Here is a 16,207-nt window from a genome sequence, read left to right as displayed (position 1 = left end):
TCTGCCCAGATGAGGAAAGTTTTCTTGGATAACATCATGGGATGTTTGTTCAAGGTGTTTTCCATTTCTCTTTCTACTTTAGATATGCCTATCAGATGCAGGTTTGGTTTCTTGATAAAATTGCACATCTCTTGGAGAGTTTCTTCTTTCTTTTTAGTTTTTTTTTTTTCTATAGTTTTAATAGATTGGGTAATACCATATTTTGATCTTCCAGCTCTTGAGATTCTTTTTTCCACTTGGTCAATTCTGCTTCCCATGCTTGTCAATTTGTTATTTATTTCTTGAATGGAGTTCTTTATTTCTGTTGTTTCTAAATATGCTCTTTTGAATCTGTCTAGCTCCATTATACTTTTATTTAGTTTTAGTCCTTACAGTTATTGTTTTTTGTTCATTCTAGTCAATGATTCGCTGATCTCAGTAAGTACCTTCTGGGTACCATCATTCTTGGAGATAGCCATAGTTTGTGCCCCAGTAGCTGTCTTTCAGGCACTTACTCTTTATTGAGATCCTGAAGGTTACTAGTAATTTTTCATTGATTTTTCTTGATTTGTAACGGTTCTCTTATCTTTCTCTTTAATTCTGTTGTTCAGTGGTAAATGAAGAAGCTATCACTTCTGATATTTGCCCTACCTTTTGTCCTCCCCTAAGCCAGGGTTCTGGGTTTGTTCAATTTGAAATAGGTCTGGGGGTGGGGCATTGTGCTATCTCTGTATAATTTTGAGCACTTACTATCAGTGGGAAGGGGTTACAAGGATTCAGAGCCTACTGATGGGTCACAATGCTTAATATTTGGTGAATGGGCCAGCTGGGACTTGCTCTCCATCATCACACAATATGACTTTAGATTGGGTATATTTTTGTAGCCTCTGAGTCCAAGGTAGTGTATGAAAGGGAATAAGGAGAGAAAAAAGAGAAAGAAGAAGAAAGAGAAAAAAAGAAAAAAAAACAGAGAAAGAGTAAAGGGAAATAGAAGGAGGAAATAAAAGAGAAAATGAACCAACAAACAGCCAAACAAAGCAAACAAATGAGACAAACAAACAAACCAAAACAAAAAAACAAAAACCATTGTTAGACAGTTCTCAGCTTTAGTATATCTCTTTTGAGGCTTCATTTTGTGGTGGGTTCTGTGACTGCTGTTCTGTTACTGCATGTTCCCTCTTTGCTGTTGAAACTTAAAACGTGAGAATCTTCACCTCCTAATGCCTGAAATTTATAGCTAGTGTGTGTCTGTGGGTGGAGGGAGTGGGCAGGTGGTGGGATAACTTAACTAATATACTAATATCTCAGACTTCCTCCCACTTTCTTCTTCTCCCATTGTGGTCTCAGCTTCCAGGACACTCCAGTTTGTGGCAAAAGAAAGGGGCCTCTGGCCTCTGGTATCTGGCCTGCCCTCCTGATCTCTTTTGCTCATTGCTAGGGGTAGGAGGCAGTCAGTTAGGCACTCACCAGCCTCTTTCTTGGACAGATCTGCTGTATGAATCTATTGCCCAGCATCTGGCTCCAAGTGGGGAATGGATCGTCTGGAGCTCCACAACAACCATTACCCAAAAGGGCATGTGAACTGGGGTCAATACTCTCTGAGGACACAAAGAGCAGACCCAAAGCAATGCATAGATAACACCCTGGTCTCAAGATGCAGGTCTGCTGTTCTTCAGAGGCCACCCTGCAGCACTTCTCTGTCCAGGCTTGAGGGTGATTGCTCAGTTTCTCAACATGATGTTGTTCCTGCTGCAAATGTGGCCAGGAGAGATAGCTACCTCCACAGCAAGTACCATTGTTTCTGGATATCAGGTCCCAGTGACAAGGCCCTGCAGGCCATCCTGGTGCTGAGGGTGGTGCCAGTGAGTCCAGGCTCAGGGTGGTCTCTCCCCACAGCTTCCTTGGGTCTCTGCCTTGGTTCCCTTGCTACACTCTCTACAGCACTTACTGTCAGTGTCCGGCCCAGTGCTATGGTGATGGGAACAGCAGTCGCTCCAGCAACTTCTTCCCAGGAAAAGTTCTGTTGATTTTAGAAAATGGCATTCAATTTCTGTACTCCGGGAAGTGCTAGGGTCCAAACAGAGTGGCTGCAGCACCAGCAGCTTCACCACAAAAGCCCTAGCCACTTGCCTTTGAGCACCTGCCTAATCAGTCTCTCACCAGCCCACTTACAGACAGTCAGGGATGCAGAATAATCCATACACTAACACACACACACACACACACACACAGGTACACATACAGTTTGACTGGCTATGCTACCATCTTCCCAGAATCCTGAAGGCATCTTCTAAGGCTGCTACAAATTCTTTGTACAGCTGTCTATATGATTGTTACAAGTGTATGATTGTTATGGAGATAAATATCTCTGCTCTTAGAGTTTCAATTATTACACATAAAATTTCATCGGTTATATTATTGTTCTAGATGTTTACTAAGGTCAAATCTGATTTTTTAGATTGCTTTAAAATAAATAATCATTTATCTTAGTAGGCATTAGTCAGCATCTTGGGTGCAGTCTACTCTGAGAAACTAGGGTTCATGTCTGAGTCTTCTATGCTAAAAAAGAACAAAATGAGGCACAAAATGTGTGGAGTCCTTTCTTTCTTTTTTTTTTTTTTTGAGTTGGAGTCTCACTCTGTCACCCAGACTGGAGTGCAGTGGCCACTCCCGGCCACCGCAGCCTTGACCTGCTGGGCTCCGGCAATCCTTCCGCCTCAGCCTTCCAAGTAGCCAGAATTACAGGCATGCGCTACCACACCCAGCTGATTTTTTTGATTTATTGTAGAGATGAGGTCTCGCTGCCCAGGCGGGTCTCGAACCCGCAGGCTCAGGCAATCCACTCACCTCAGCCTCCCAATGGCGCAGGATTACATGGAGTCCTTTCTTGGTGACCAGTGCCTTCCCTAGGCAACCACTCTTTACTGTGAACTCTTTCTGTTAAAAAAAGGCCCAAGTCCTCCGTATCCACCAGAGCAAAATTGGTGTTTGGTGTGTGTGTGTGTGTGTGTGTGTGTGTGTGTGTGTGTGTGTGTGTGTGTGTGGTGTTTGTGCTAATGGTTTTGTAACATTTTTTCCTCCTTATTTTCCAGGGAATTCTTTCATTTGCAATTTTAACTGAGAGTGAATGCATCATTGTCCAAAACACGGTAAAATTTGCTCACCAGTTCTATTCAGTCCCTTCAGGATCCCTCTTCTACAATCAGTGTCTGAACTCCCAAGATGCTCTTTATCAGGCTTGCTTATCTAGAGTCCAGCATTTTGTCCACAGGTGTGTAGTCAGCAAAAGTAAAGAGTGGTGTTCTAGAATTTTTAAGACAGAAAGAAGGAAAGAAAAAGGGAGGAAGGGAGGGGAGGAGAGAAGGAGGGGGGAGAGAAGGAGAGAGGGAGGAACAGAAGGAGAGAGGAAGAAAGAAAGAAAAGAAAGAAAGAAAGAATAGTCCACTATGCTTAAGAGCACTTTCTTTCAGCTGTATTAAATATTAAGGTTTCATAATGAGATAGGATGAGGAAAATGACTCTTGACTTGCAAATGAACTCCACAGACACTTTCTTAAAGAGTCATGAATTGTTGGGCTAGCTATATGTCTCAGTGAGCCTGGAAGTTTTCCAATAAATCCATGCCTCTTTTTACTCTCTAGTATTAGTCCAGTTTCACTTTCAAAAATGCCCCATTTGAGTTATTACATGGGTAGTAAACAATCATACTTTCAATAACTATGGAGTATTTCTTTAGCTAGACTTATTTATTGCTGGTAGCTTGTGTGTTTCTTTGTTTAATCATGTTTGTCCAGTAGGCTGTCTATGACCTTTAGGAACATATCCAGTTGTTCAAAGTATGGCACATCCCACATTTGATGAATCAGTTTGATTAATCTTTATTTATCTGTTATATCCACTAATGATAATGGATAAATTCTTGTCATTTTGTACTAGTTAAAATTAAAAATAAAATAATCTGTGACATTATGTGAAGTACTGTTGAATATTAGCTTTCTTTCAATTAAAAGATTTCTTAAAAAACAGATTGTCAACTCTAATTTTAAAGATAAACGTAAATCATTTTTTCTGTTGAGTAGCTAATGCATAATTATATACTTTATCATATGGCACTCATCAAATGATTATATGTGGCCTTTAAGCTTTCTGTGCTCTGCAAGGCTTCTTCCTTCTTCTTAAAGAGAATACTTATTTACTAGACTTTTGTTTTAACATCAATAACTGTATAATTCAATATGCATTTGATGACTGTCAACCTCTGGTTACAAAAATGACCCCAATTCCCCATCCTTTCCTATATTACACTCCTTGTAATGTGGTTTTGCAACTCTTCCCATCAAGAGGTAGATTCTATGCTCTCATCTCTTACATCTGGGCTGGATTTGTGACCTGTTTTATCAAACAAAATTAGAAATAATTGATATATCAAAAACTTCAAGGGGTCTTTCAGACTTTTGCTTACTTTCTTGGTATTCTACTTAGCTGTTACAAGAACAATTACAGCTAGCCTGCTGAATGATGAGATACATGGTTAAGTCTTCCAGTTACCTCTGTTGGCAATTGAATGCCTGACATGAAGGAGGTCATCCTAGAAAAGCCACTGTCTAGTGGATCTAATGGCTAACCAAAAACTCATGAGCAAATTCAACTAGCTCAGATAACAGCCAAGCCTGGCTAAGAACAGCAAAACTACTTAACTGACTCAGGACTACTGAATAGTAATAAATTTTTATTGACTAAAGATATTGTTTAGGGTAGCTTCTCACAAAGCAGTGGCTCACTAGTAAAATGCCTTTTGTGCATACTTACTTAGTGAAACCAAAAACACTTCAAAATAAAATAACCAACATAAATTCCCTTTACTAGCCAAAAAATTCAATTTGAATGTCTAAGTGGAATACGAACTGAAGATATCCAATAAAAATATAGTATGTTACCCTAAAACTTTCCCTTTCCTCCAAATTGTGTTTGATCATTCTTCCAGGCTAAGACAATTTATTATTTCTTCTTACATTTGTTAAATCCCTTCATGTAATTATTTGCCACAGCCAATGGAGTCTCCATTTGAATGTCGATCAATTATGTTTCCAGTTATTCTTTCATGTAGATACTGCCATAATCTGTACTATATTATCTTTCTCCTGAATTAACTGCCTAGCCTTGTCTCCATTCCTTCAGACAGTCCTACCAGAGTCATTTTCTATATACTAATTTTCTATATCTAATTTTATGCCTTCCTTTCTTTAAAAAAACTTTCTGCAAACCTTAAATACACATACGCTTTGTACTAGCAAGCACTCTTAAAATTTATGGTAAATATACAAAAGTCTCCAACATCGAAAAATAATATTCATTGCAATACAATTAGCTTTAATTTTCAGAAGAATTTATCTGGATAGTAAATTTATGAGCCATTTAAAAAAATGATGTTTCTAATTTGATATATAAGAGCAATACTAAACACATTCACAAATTGTGTGGTATCAGTCAAGACCAGTTTTTTGGTGCTTGTTGCATAGAGATTGAAGTTCATATGTCTTTGAAAATCCAGTTTGAACTCTTTTTAATTTACATTTCCATCCTCATACTAAATCCTGCATATTCCCCTAAATTGCCTTTATTCCTTACTCAAAATGCTCTTTTTGTCTCAAATGCTTTTCCGAGGTCTAATTCTAGAAACAATTCAGGTCCTCTTATAGAAATGTAGTTTATAAGACACCATCCCAGTGAAATCTTACCTGATAATTCAGTCAGAAATAATTTTTTGTCTTTGTGTTTCCATGGAGCTTGATGTTAATATTCATAAGGTACTTAACTTTTTGTATCTATATATATACAAAAAGTTATATATATATTCCCTCTGCCTATGAGTTCTTTGAAGGCAAATAATTATATGATACTCATATTTTACCTTAAAATCTAATAAAGTGCTTCACAATAGATATAAGTGATTATCTATATGTCAATAACAATACATGTGATATACAATGTATATAACTTTTACTCATTGATTTTTAGTCTCTACAGAGGAATTGCAATAGGAAGTTCATGAGCAAACTGTCACATTTAGATTTGTTTTTGTATTCGAGACTAACAGCAATTTTGATGTAGATATTATTATTCCCACTTCATAAATGAAGAAACCTAGAAAGGTAAAGTGACCTGACAAAAATCATACAGGACAGTTAGTGCTACAGCTCGTATCTTTTTACTTGACAAGAATTTCTTAGATTTAGGAGAACATTTTAATTACAGCATAGCATAAATTAACATTTCCAAGGTATTCAACCAACTTCAGAGTTTACTGAAAGGTTAAAAATGTGCATGAACATTTTAAGACACAGTTGCCCTAAGTCGAGCTTATTAAACTGTTATGTTTTTCCACAGATAGGTTCCTTGTAATTCTAAGTCTTGCTAGCCTGAACAAGAATCACTGTTAGTAAACAATGATACAAATTGTGTAAATAGTTTGTAAATAACTGCGCAATTGCAAATTATTTCATATTATTCAAAACATGGAAATGAGTGGAAAACACTTGAGTTAGCATATGATTCTCATGACACAATGGTTAAACTTCAGTTTGAATTTGTTTGGCACAGAAGTTTTATGAATGACCTTTACTGCATGACTGTCATCTCACTTACTAAAAGAATTTCTTTTGCTCCCTGGCAGCACATGCATATTTCTTGTCTTGAAGTTTGTCATTCTTGTCAATCTGGTTTGACATTCTAATGCAAAGGGTAGGGATTTGTCTCCTTTGCATATTCTGCAATACCAGCACAGGTTTTTTAGGCAATGAATAGAAAAGAATGAGGATGATAATGACATATACTAATAAAAACAATAATGATATAGATAGTAAATTGACAGTAAGAAAAGTATTTAAAAACACCTGTTCATATGAAGGAATGTGAATGACCTCGTGAATTCTGGTTTGTTTATTTATTTAGGAGGTCACTGTTCTTATTAAAATCTAGTACTCTTGCTGTGTAGTTAAGTGTACTCTAAGGGGAACCATAGCTAAAACAGAACAAATTTAGACAAATTATGCGATGCTATCTTTGATAAAATGCAATTCACTAACTGCAATTGCCTCTTAACCTCAGAAAAGGGCTCATATTTGGGACAATTAGACAATCTGTTTGTCAAGCAGATCTACTGATAGAGCAAAATTTTAGAGCAGATATATAACATGTCTTTAAACCACAAACGATTTTGTTGCTTATCTGAGAATAGTATATGTAAACTAAGAAAATATATTAAGATATTATATATTAAAATAGGAAGATCATGTTTGTGTCTATTAAAGAGTAATCTTAGTTTACTTTTGGAATCTCAGTCACTATATCCATGACTGATTTCCATGATGATAATTCATTGAAATTGCAATGATGCATTGAGATTACAATGATGCATTGAAATTGCAGTGATGAAAATCACTGGATTATTCTTTTGCGATTCTCTTAACATGACATTTTTAGTGAAGTATTTCCCTTAACAGCTTACCTAATTCTTCACTTTCCAGTTTCATCACGGAGAGAGAAAAAATTAGGTAAAAGGTAGATGTTTCTTATGATATCCAGTTTTTTTTTTTCATATTGAAGGCAGAACTGAAAAGTCAATGAAAAGCAATTTGTGATTTGCTTTTCTTTTTTATCTTTATTTTGATGTTAAAGATGTGGGGTACAATTCAGGGTTAAGTACATAAGTGGTCATCGTACAGATAAAGTCTGGGTACATTTATTGATAATTATTTGCCCCCCCTGGCAATGTCCCCCTACTGCCAATTCCTTTCTTATAGTATTATGATAAATGTTCAGGGCCCAATAATGAGGGACTACATGTAGTAATCAGACCTTTGTTTCTGTGATAGATCACTGAGCATTTTAGACTCTAAATCCATTCAAGTTGCTGTGAAGTCCATAAGTTTGTCCTTCTTTATGTCTGCATAAAATTTTATTATGTAAATGTACCACATTTTCTTTAGCCAGTACACTTTTGATGGGCAGCACAGTTGGTTTTGTGTTTTTGCTATAGTGAATAATGCTTCAGTAAACATGTATGTGCAGATATTGTTTTTATAGAGCGATTTGAAATCTTCCAGGTATATTTCCAGAAGGGGGATTGCTGTGCCACATGAAAGGTCAGTTTTTAGATCTTTTGGAAATCACCACACAGTTTTCAACAGAGATTGTACTGGTTTACACTCCCACCAACACTGTAGAAGTGTTCCCTTTTCCCAGCATCCTCTCCAGCATCTCTTGTTTGGGTTATTGATGATGACTATCCTGACTGGAGTTAGGCAGTGTCTCAGTGTGGTTTTAATTTTCATTTCTTTGACGACCTGTGAGTCTGAGCATTTTTTCATGTATCTGTTGGCTGCTCATATGTCTTCTTCTGAGAAGTAGCTATTCACATCTTTTGCCCATTTTTTAGTACAGTTGCTTGTTTTGTCTTGTTTCTTTCATTTTGGCATGTTTGAGTTCTTTGTAGATCCTGGATGTTAGACCTTTGTCAGATATACAGTTGGCAAATATTTTTTCCCATTCTGAGTGCTGTCTACCCACTCTCTTGATGGTTTATTCGGCTTTGCAAAAGCTTTTCAGTTTGATGAGGTTCCATTTCTCTATCTTACCTTTCATGACATTCACTTTTGAAGAGTTTAATCAAGAATTGGTTGCATACTCCAATGTGCCAGAGAGTTTTCTATGTTTTATTCTAGGATTCTTAAAGTTTGAGGTGTTACATTTAGGTATTTGATCCATTTGGAGTTGATTGTTGTGCATTGTAATAGGTAGAGGTCCTGTTTCAATCTTCTGCATGTTGTCAGCTAGTTTTTTCAACATCATTTACTGAATAGATTCTCCTATCCCCAGTGACTGTTGGTGGAGGCTTTCCTGAAGATGAGTTTGTCGAGAAATTGAGGTTTTGCTTCTTAAATCTCTATCCTGTTCCATTGACCTATATGCCTGTTCTTGTACCAATACTAGGCCGTTTTGATTATTGAAGCTTTATTGTAGAGTTTGAAGTCTGGACATGTGATACCTTCCACTTTGTTTTTTTTTGTTTGTTTTTTTTTTTTGCTAAGAATTGTTTTGGTTATTTGTGGTCATTTCATATCAATTTCTGTATTGTTGTTTCCAGGCCTGAGAAGAATGATGCTGATAATTTAATGTGTATTGTGATAAATCTGCAGAATGCATTTAGCAGGATGGACATCTTAACAATGTTAATTCTTCCAATCCAAGAACACAGACTATTGTTCCATTGTTTGTGTCTTTGATTTCTTTAAGCAGTGTTTTGTAGTTTTCATTGTATAGGTCTTTCAGAGGCCCGCTTTCCTTAAATTTATGGAAAGTAGACTATATATGACATTCTTTGCTTTCAATAATGTGATTGAATTCTATATGACTGTTTTTGTTATGGTTCTTTGGATGAAAGGCATATAAATAAGTTATAAATTATTCAAGTAATAAAAAAATGGATTCCGGGTAGTTCACAGGATCAAAGCAATGTTGTTATCCAGGTCATGGGTTCAAACTGTTGGAAGAAAGAGATTGATTTACCTGGTGTAAGATATTTGCTCACCATAATATCAGTGTTACTAGGTACAGAGGTTCATAGTATTTTCAGTGGTGAGTAAGAACTTGTACCACATCAAAAGGGAAAGAGATTCTAGACATATTCTACTAAAGCAGTAAGTGACTCATTGTGGCAATCTCCTATCCTATGATAATCCCAACAATTTCTCTCCTTTACTTTTTATATTTAGTGCTCATAATGAGAAAGAAAATAAACAGTTATTAGCAAAGCCAAAAGTATTGTTACATAAGCCAAGATGTTTAAAAATATATATTATTTTATAATTTAAGAACAAGAAGAGCCCCGTGATGGCCATAAGGGAGTATTTCACAGGTTGTCAAAGAGGGGTTTGAGTCAAGAGGAGTGAAATAACTCCAAAGTCATCATATCATTATGGCAGTAATATAAAATTCCCTTTTTAGCATGCTACAGAGAGAAAAGCATTGTCTGTGGAATCAGAAAATCGTAGTCAAGTTCCAACTCTTACACCTCATTTTATATAAACTTAACAAGTCAACTAATCTCTCTCTCTCTCTCTCTCTCTCTCTCTCTCTCTCTCTCTCTCTCTCTCTCTCAACTGTTATTTTATTAATCTGATCATGGGAGTAACAACATCTGACCAACCCAATAGCATTATTGTGAGAATAAATAATTCATGTGAAATAACATTTTCAGCACTTAAATGAGTATGAGTTATTATTAAGTTCAGTCTAAGTTGACATTCATTTTTACCTTTTCTCTACTGACCTTCATCCTAAACTTTGACTATTGAAAAATAAAGCTTCTTGGTAATGGTTTCTAAATCACTCGCCATCACAATCATCATCTTAATTTATACACTGGAAACTTCAAGAAGGCAGTGATAACGTCTGATGTGTTTATTTATAGCTCTAGCTTCATGTCCTTCAGAGCACACTATTCTGTAAGTACTAAATAAATAGTTCTTGATAGAATGAATGAAGATTTAGTGCTCAAGAAATCCACTCCTATCCTAAAGATTAGAGTGCAAAGTATATGAATTCAAGGACTGTTTTGGGGAAGTATAAAAAACTTTTCATAACAATTTTTTTGAATATAATTGTGTATATAATGTAGCACAGTGTCATGAGGTTCCAGTTTTGAAATTAAGGATTCCATAAAACATTCATTATTTTTTTCTGGTTTTGGAGTATTAGTTCCAATTCAATTTTGTGTAATCTTCATTTGTTCACATAAATAAATAATCACAGTGGTCTGTTAAATTACAAAAGAGTAAAGGAGGTACTTTTATTCACCTATTCCTTTCTGGGGGGAAAAGTGAAGATGCCACGCAGAGACTCAAACTGAGGTGCTAAGTATTTTACTTAGCAACATAAACTGATTATGTGTTTTGTCAGACTGCACTATAGCAATCTAAAAAATAAGGTGGTGAATTAAAGACTGAAACTTCAGTACCCATGGAAATGTTTTTGTATTATTATTTTTAATTAGCAAACAATAATTGTACATATTAATGGGGTAAAACATGATATTTTGGTTCCTTTATACAAAGTGCAATGATAAAATCTGAGTAATTTGAATTTCTACCACCTCAACATTTATCATTTCTTTATGTTGGGTACTTTCAAAATCCTCTCTTCTAGCTTGGAAAATATGCAGTAAATTGTTGTTAACTATATTCACCCTGCAGTGCCATAGAACAGTAGCATTTATTCTTCCTGTATGACTATAATTGTGTATCTGTTAACCAACCTTGTCCTATGCCACTCTCCTTTCTCCTTTTCCCAGCTTCTAGTAGCTACCATCCTACTCTCTACTTCTACGAGATCAATGTTTTACCTCTCACATGAATGAGATCATGCAGTGTATATCTGTGCCTTGCTTATTTCACTTAATATAACATCCCTTAGGTTCGTCCATGTTGCTGCAAATGACAAGATTTCATTCTTTTTAATGAATGAATACTATTTCACTGTGTATTAGACCAGATGTGTGTGTGTGCAGTGTGTGTGTGTATGTGTGTGTGTGTGTGTGTGTATGTGTGTGTGTTAACCTAAGTATTTATCACAGATGATTATTTTTATCCTGTACTGGAAGGAATGTTATGAATAGCACCGGGCTAGATTACTACATTACTCCTCAGACTCTTGACACAACTTCACATTATTTAAGACCAAGATATTCAGACTTTGGAAATGCATTGGCAGCAGTATTTCTGTTGCCTTTATGAAAACATGTGAGTCATAACCTGCACTGTGGGTTGTAGTAAACATTTTTCTTTTAGCCTATCTTCTGGAACAGGAAAGAGGTTAAGTCTTCATTGAACAACTAATTTAAAAAAAAAAAAAACACTCTTGGAAGAGTTAGTTAGAGTTCTCGACAGGGATCATGTTCCATAGCCTTTCTGTTGGTAGCTGGCCTTTGTTGCAGGTGGCAGACTAGGAGATGAGGAGAAGTCAACCTTGGAGTACTCCCATAGTCTGTGGACACTAAGAACAATGATACATTATTTTTATAATGTATTTATCATTGTTCAACAAAGTTATATTCATATTTTTGTTTACCTGGGAAAATAGAGTGAATGGTTCTGGTCAGTAAAGCAAAATGGCATGTGCAAAGCAGCAACAAACCCCAGAAGTCCATCAAAGGATGGCGGTAGGTATACTAAGAAAGCTGAAATAGATGTTCATAGTAAGCTGACCGAGGCAGTCAGCAACTACTCAACATAAATTTCTGGAATAATATCCATAATTTTGGTAACTTCAGATGTGGTCAGGGAATCGAACCAGAGCAGTTTAGACTCCTGCTTTCATATTGAAGACAAAATACAGCTTGACCATCGATAGCCGGATACTATGGGACTATGTGGTTTAAATAAGTGTTAAATAAAATTTTCCTTTTCCTTCTCCTCTCTCTCTCTTCGTATCCACTCCTTAAGCCCAGCCATAATGGCATTTGTGGCACCATAACTAAAGACACTCATCTATTTCTGCACTCAGGCATAGAACTAAAGAAAAATTTTGGTCAAGCTTCTGCAACAGAATGAGTTGAAAGAGTTGGACATTAGATTTATATGTGGAAGTCTGTCATGTGGGAGTTTTAGGGTGAACTAAGTGCTGTTTGTGCTTTTTATCACTTTTTTAAGAAATTGATTCCGGCCCTCACTCATGTGCTTTTCTCCAATTGTATCCTCATTTTTTAACAGAAAATTAATCCTATTATTTTTATGTATACAATAATAAAGTTGAATGTAATTATATTTTTTCATTTTTCTTGAAAATAAGATGTGTAAAAATTTTTTCGATTAGTGAGAAAATATTTATTATTTTATTGTTGTACAGAAAGAATTTTATGTGAAAAATAAACTTATTTCCTTCTCATAAGCTCTGAGTTTGGTTTGGAAAGATCAGATGCTTTTTAAGAGGCCAGATTCAGAAACATGTTTTTCTCTTTTCTTCTAATAATTGATAGCGGCAAAATACTTTGCAGAGGAATTAATACCTTCGTAGGATGCAGTGAAGGGCCTATATTAACTCTGGCACTGCAAATTCTTATACTTATTGGAACATTTTAGATGATAAAGTACTTAACTATATCACATATCAATTTCTTGCCAAGGCTTATTTCTATATCTCTGTTTTTGAAGTACATTATTCTGAACTCTTGCTTATAATAACCTCAGGATGACTAATGACTTAGCTTGCTATCAGATATATACTCAGTGCAGCAATCCTCATTTGTTAAAAAAAATGTTAAAAGAGATAAAACAGAATCATGAATGGAAAGATCTTGGTACAGAGATGTGCGCATAATCTAGAGCATTCATTCAGGTTACGCCAATCACTCCTCTCTACCCTTGTTTCTTTAACTATCAATAGGTTGCTATGAGGTTACTCATCAATCAACCATAATAAGGGGTCACTTACCCAAGTGCTTTGGAGGCTAAATATAACATAAAGAAGAGAAGAGGGTCAGATATATGACAACAGGAGGTGGGAGAACTAGTAAGTGTATGTCCTTCTTGACAAGTCGGCTGTTACTTAGCTGCAGGTTATGGTACAAAGGCAGACCCAGTATTGCGGATTTCCAAATTTGTCAAAAAAAAAGGAGTACACCCTGGTTTTTTTAGGTACCATAACCTTATTTTTAATATAGATAACTTAATCCGTTTTTTGACACTATCTGCCACAATACAACACAATCAGTATCCTGCCTTTGGCTTATGAACAACCGGTTGGCAACCTATAAGTGAAAGGATCTCCAGTTTTGCTGCAAAAAAACCTTAAGTGGCAATAACTGAGCATAATTTAGTACCTCTTTCATGATTCAGAAACGTATGAAGACTTTAAGGAGATCATTGTTCTAGAAACTGTAGAAAAAACCATTAATTAATATCAAAAACTGTTTGATAAACCCCTTTTTAAATAAGAATTCTGAACTATTTGGTTGCATAGCTAATATTGAATGTCATTTGCTATTATTTGGTACCAAAAGTCATGTTTATTTTTATGATTTTCCTTCAACATTCTTCATGCCATTTGTTTTTACAGGCAATGTAAGTATCAATATAACTTAAAATATGCTAGGTATAAGTTGAACAGACCACAGGTTGTTTCATGTTCCACATTTTGCCTTCAGAGTAAAATCTCCTGAAAAAAAAAAATGCATTCCTCATAGTAATCTCGAGTATTAGAATTCAGTGGCAAGTGTGGAGCCTGGAGCACCAGCTAATAATGGTAGCTTCTACCAGAGGCTTAGCCTACAGTATCTCTGCTAGAAAAAGCAGCTTTTAAAATCTAATTATCATCATTTCCATTGATTATGGTGTTTTTCAAAGAATTAGACTGAAACATAGTATTGCTTATATGATGAGATCAAATAATGACAAAGATATACACATATAAAAAGTGTTTGATCTCGGTGACAGACTAAACCTTCCAAATTGTTAATCACTAAGGCATCACATTGGAAACGGTTTTATGTGGCACAGATAAAAAGCTTGAGCACAGAATTTGGATTTTACTTTTTAGAGCACCTAATTTGCTTCAAAAGCAGTCAATAAAAATATATTCCGTTACCTGGATAATTATTGTGTTTCCAGAAAAGATTATTAGCCCTAAAAAGGAAACCATGGGTGGTCTTTTATGTCAGTCATGCTATCAACACCAAAAAAGGGACTAATTTACTTGACAACATTCAAAACAAATGCAACAGTCATCTAAGGCATTCTTACCTAGCCTTTTGTTGGGAAATCACTTTGTACACTCTAGAAACATTTTATCCTTTGTGTTGATATTGTCACAAGAATCTGTTTACATAAACACAAGAATACGTGTTTAATAAAAGCTTCTCCCCCAGCACTTAATTGAAACTTCAAATAGAAAACTGTGCAATTTGGTTTTTACTCTTATTAATGGATTACTTTTCTATTTTTCTGAAATTTACATGAACTATGTAAAAGCTCGATATGATTATCCATATCCCTACATTTTGCATTCATATTTTTCAAATATTTGTCTGTCTCTATTTTCCTCTATACTTTTAAAATTTCTCTAAAACCACTGAACTAACTCACTATTAGACTTCTTCCTCAAAACTCCTCCCTCTAGCCAAAACACACACATATACATTTAAAAAAAAAAAAAAGAGGAGAGAGAGGAAGGAAAAGCTTCTTATTGCTTTTTTTGCTATTTTGTTTTTTTCAGCACTAGTAGTTTGAGAAGTTTATATTTTGTTCTTGTTTTCTGAATGCTTCTTAATCCTAGAAACTTCTTGTTTTTAGTAATATGATGTCTTCCTTAGCATTTGTACAATGCTAATTAGATATTTTATCAATTATTTTTATATTTTCACTCAGCAAAATTCCCTTAGTGGTTTATAGTTCCATGTGTTTTTAAAATATGATAGAGCTTTATAACCACTACTATAATTATGAACAGTTCCATCAACCCCCAAAAACTCCCTTTCGCTGCTCCTTTATGATTAATACCCCCCCTTCCCCAGCGCCTGACCACCATGGGTATCTTCTCTGGCCCTATAGTGTGAACTTTTCCAGACCACAATATTAATAGAATCCTACACCATATAGCTGTTCACTAAGCAAAATATATTTGAGCTTCAATGAATGTTCCTTAATAGTTCATCTAATTATAATTTTTATTTTTTTTTTTAACAAAAAGTATGTTTGATATTCCTGAGATCAGTTTGTTGTTGTTGTTGTTGGTTTGGTTTCTTTAGGCCATTTATTGTGTGATCATAGTTCATATAAGTGTTTAGCAGCCTTTAATTGCTATTTATACATAGTAAGTAGTATTGTTCATAAAAGTTATCAGCGCTAAGTTTTCTGCTCTGGGCAGGTTTGTTTGTTTTTTGTTTTTGGTTTCCCCCCTCCTCATCCATAGCCTTTCCCTTAAGAGGAGAGTTGACAGTTCAGTGTGAGCAGTGGGGACTATTGATCGCCAGGGTTTTTTGAGGGTGGGATGGGGGGCTTGCATATATAGGGTGTATAGAGGCAGGTGATCCTCACATCCATTTAAATGCAAAAACAAAGACTTTTTAGTAGTACTAATGTTTACACTAAAAGCTTTGTTTTTTCTTAACAGATTATTCAGTTCCTAGAGAGGACAGATTTCAGTTTAGATTTTAAAAAAAAATTTTTTTGGGGTA

This window comes from Carlito syrichta, unplaced genomic scaffold (genome assembly GCF_000164805.1).
Source record: "Carlito syrichta isolate Samal-C Ts95f unplaced genomic scaffold, Tarsius_syrichta-2.0.1 Scaffold308196, whole genome shotgun sequence".
Taxonomy (NCBI): Eukaryota; Metazoa; Chordata; class Mammalia; order Primates; family Tarsiidae; genus Carlito; species Carlito syrichta.
This window is presented reverse-complemented; position numbering follows the sequence as displayed.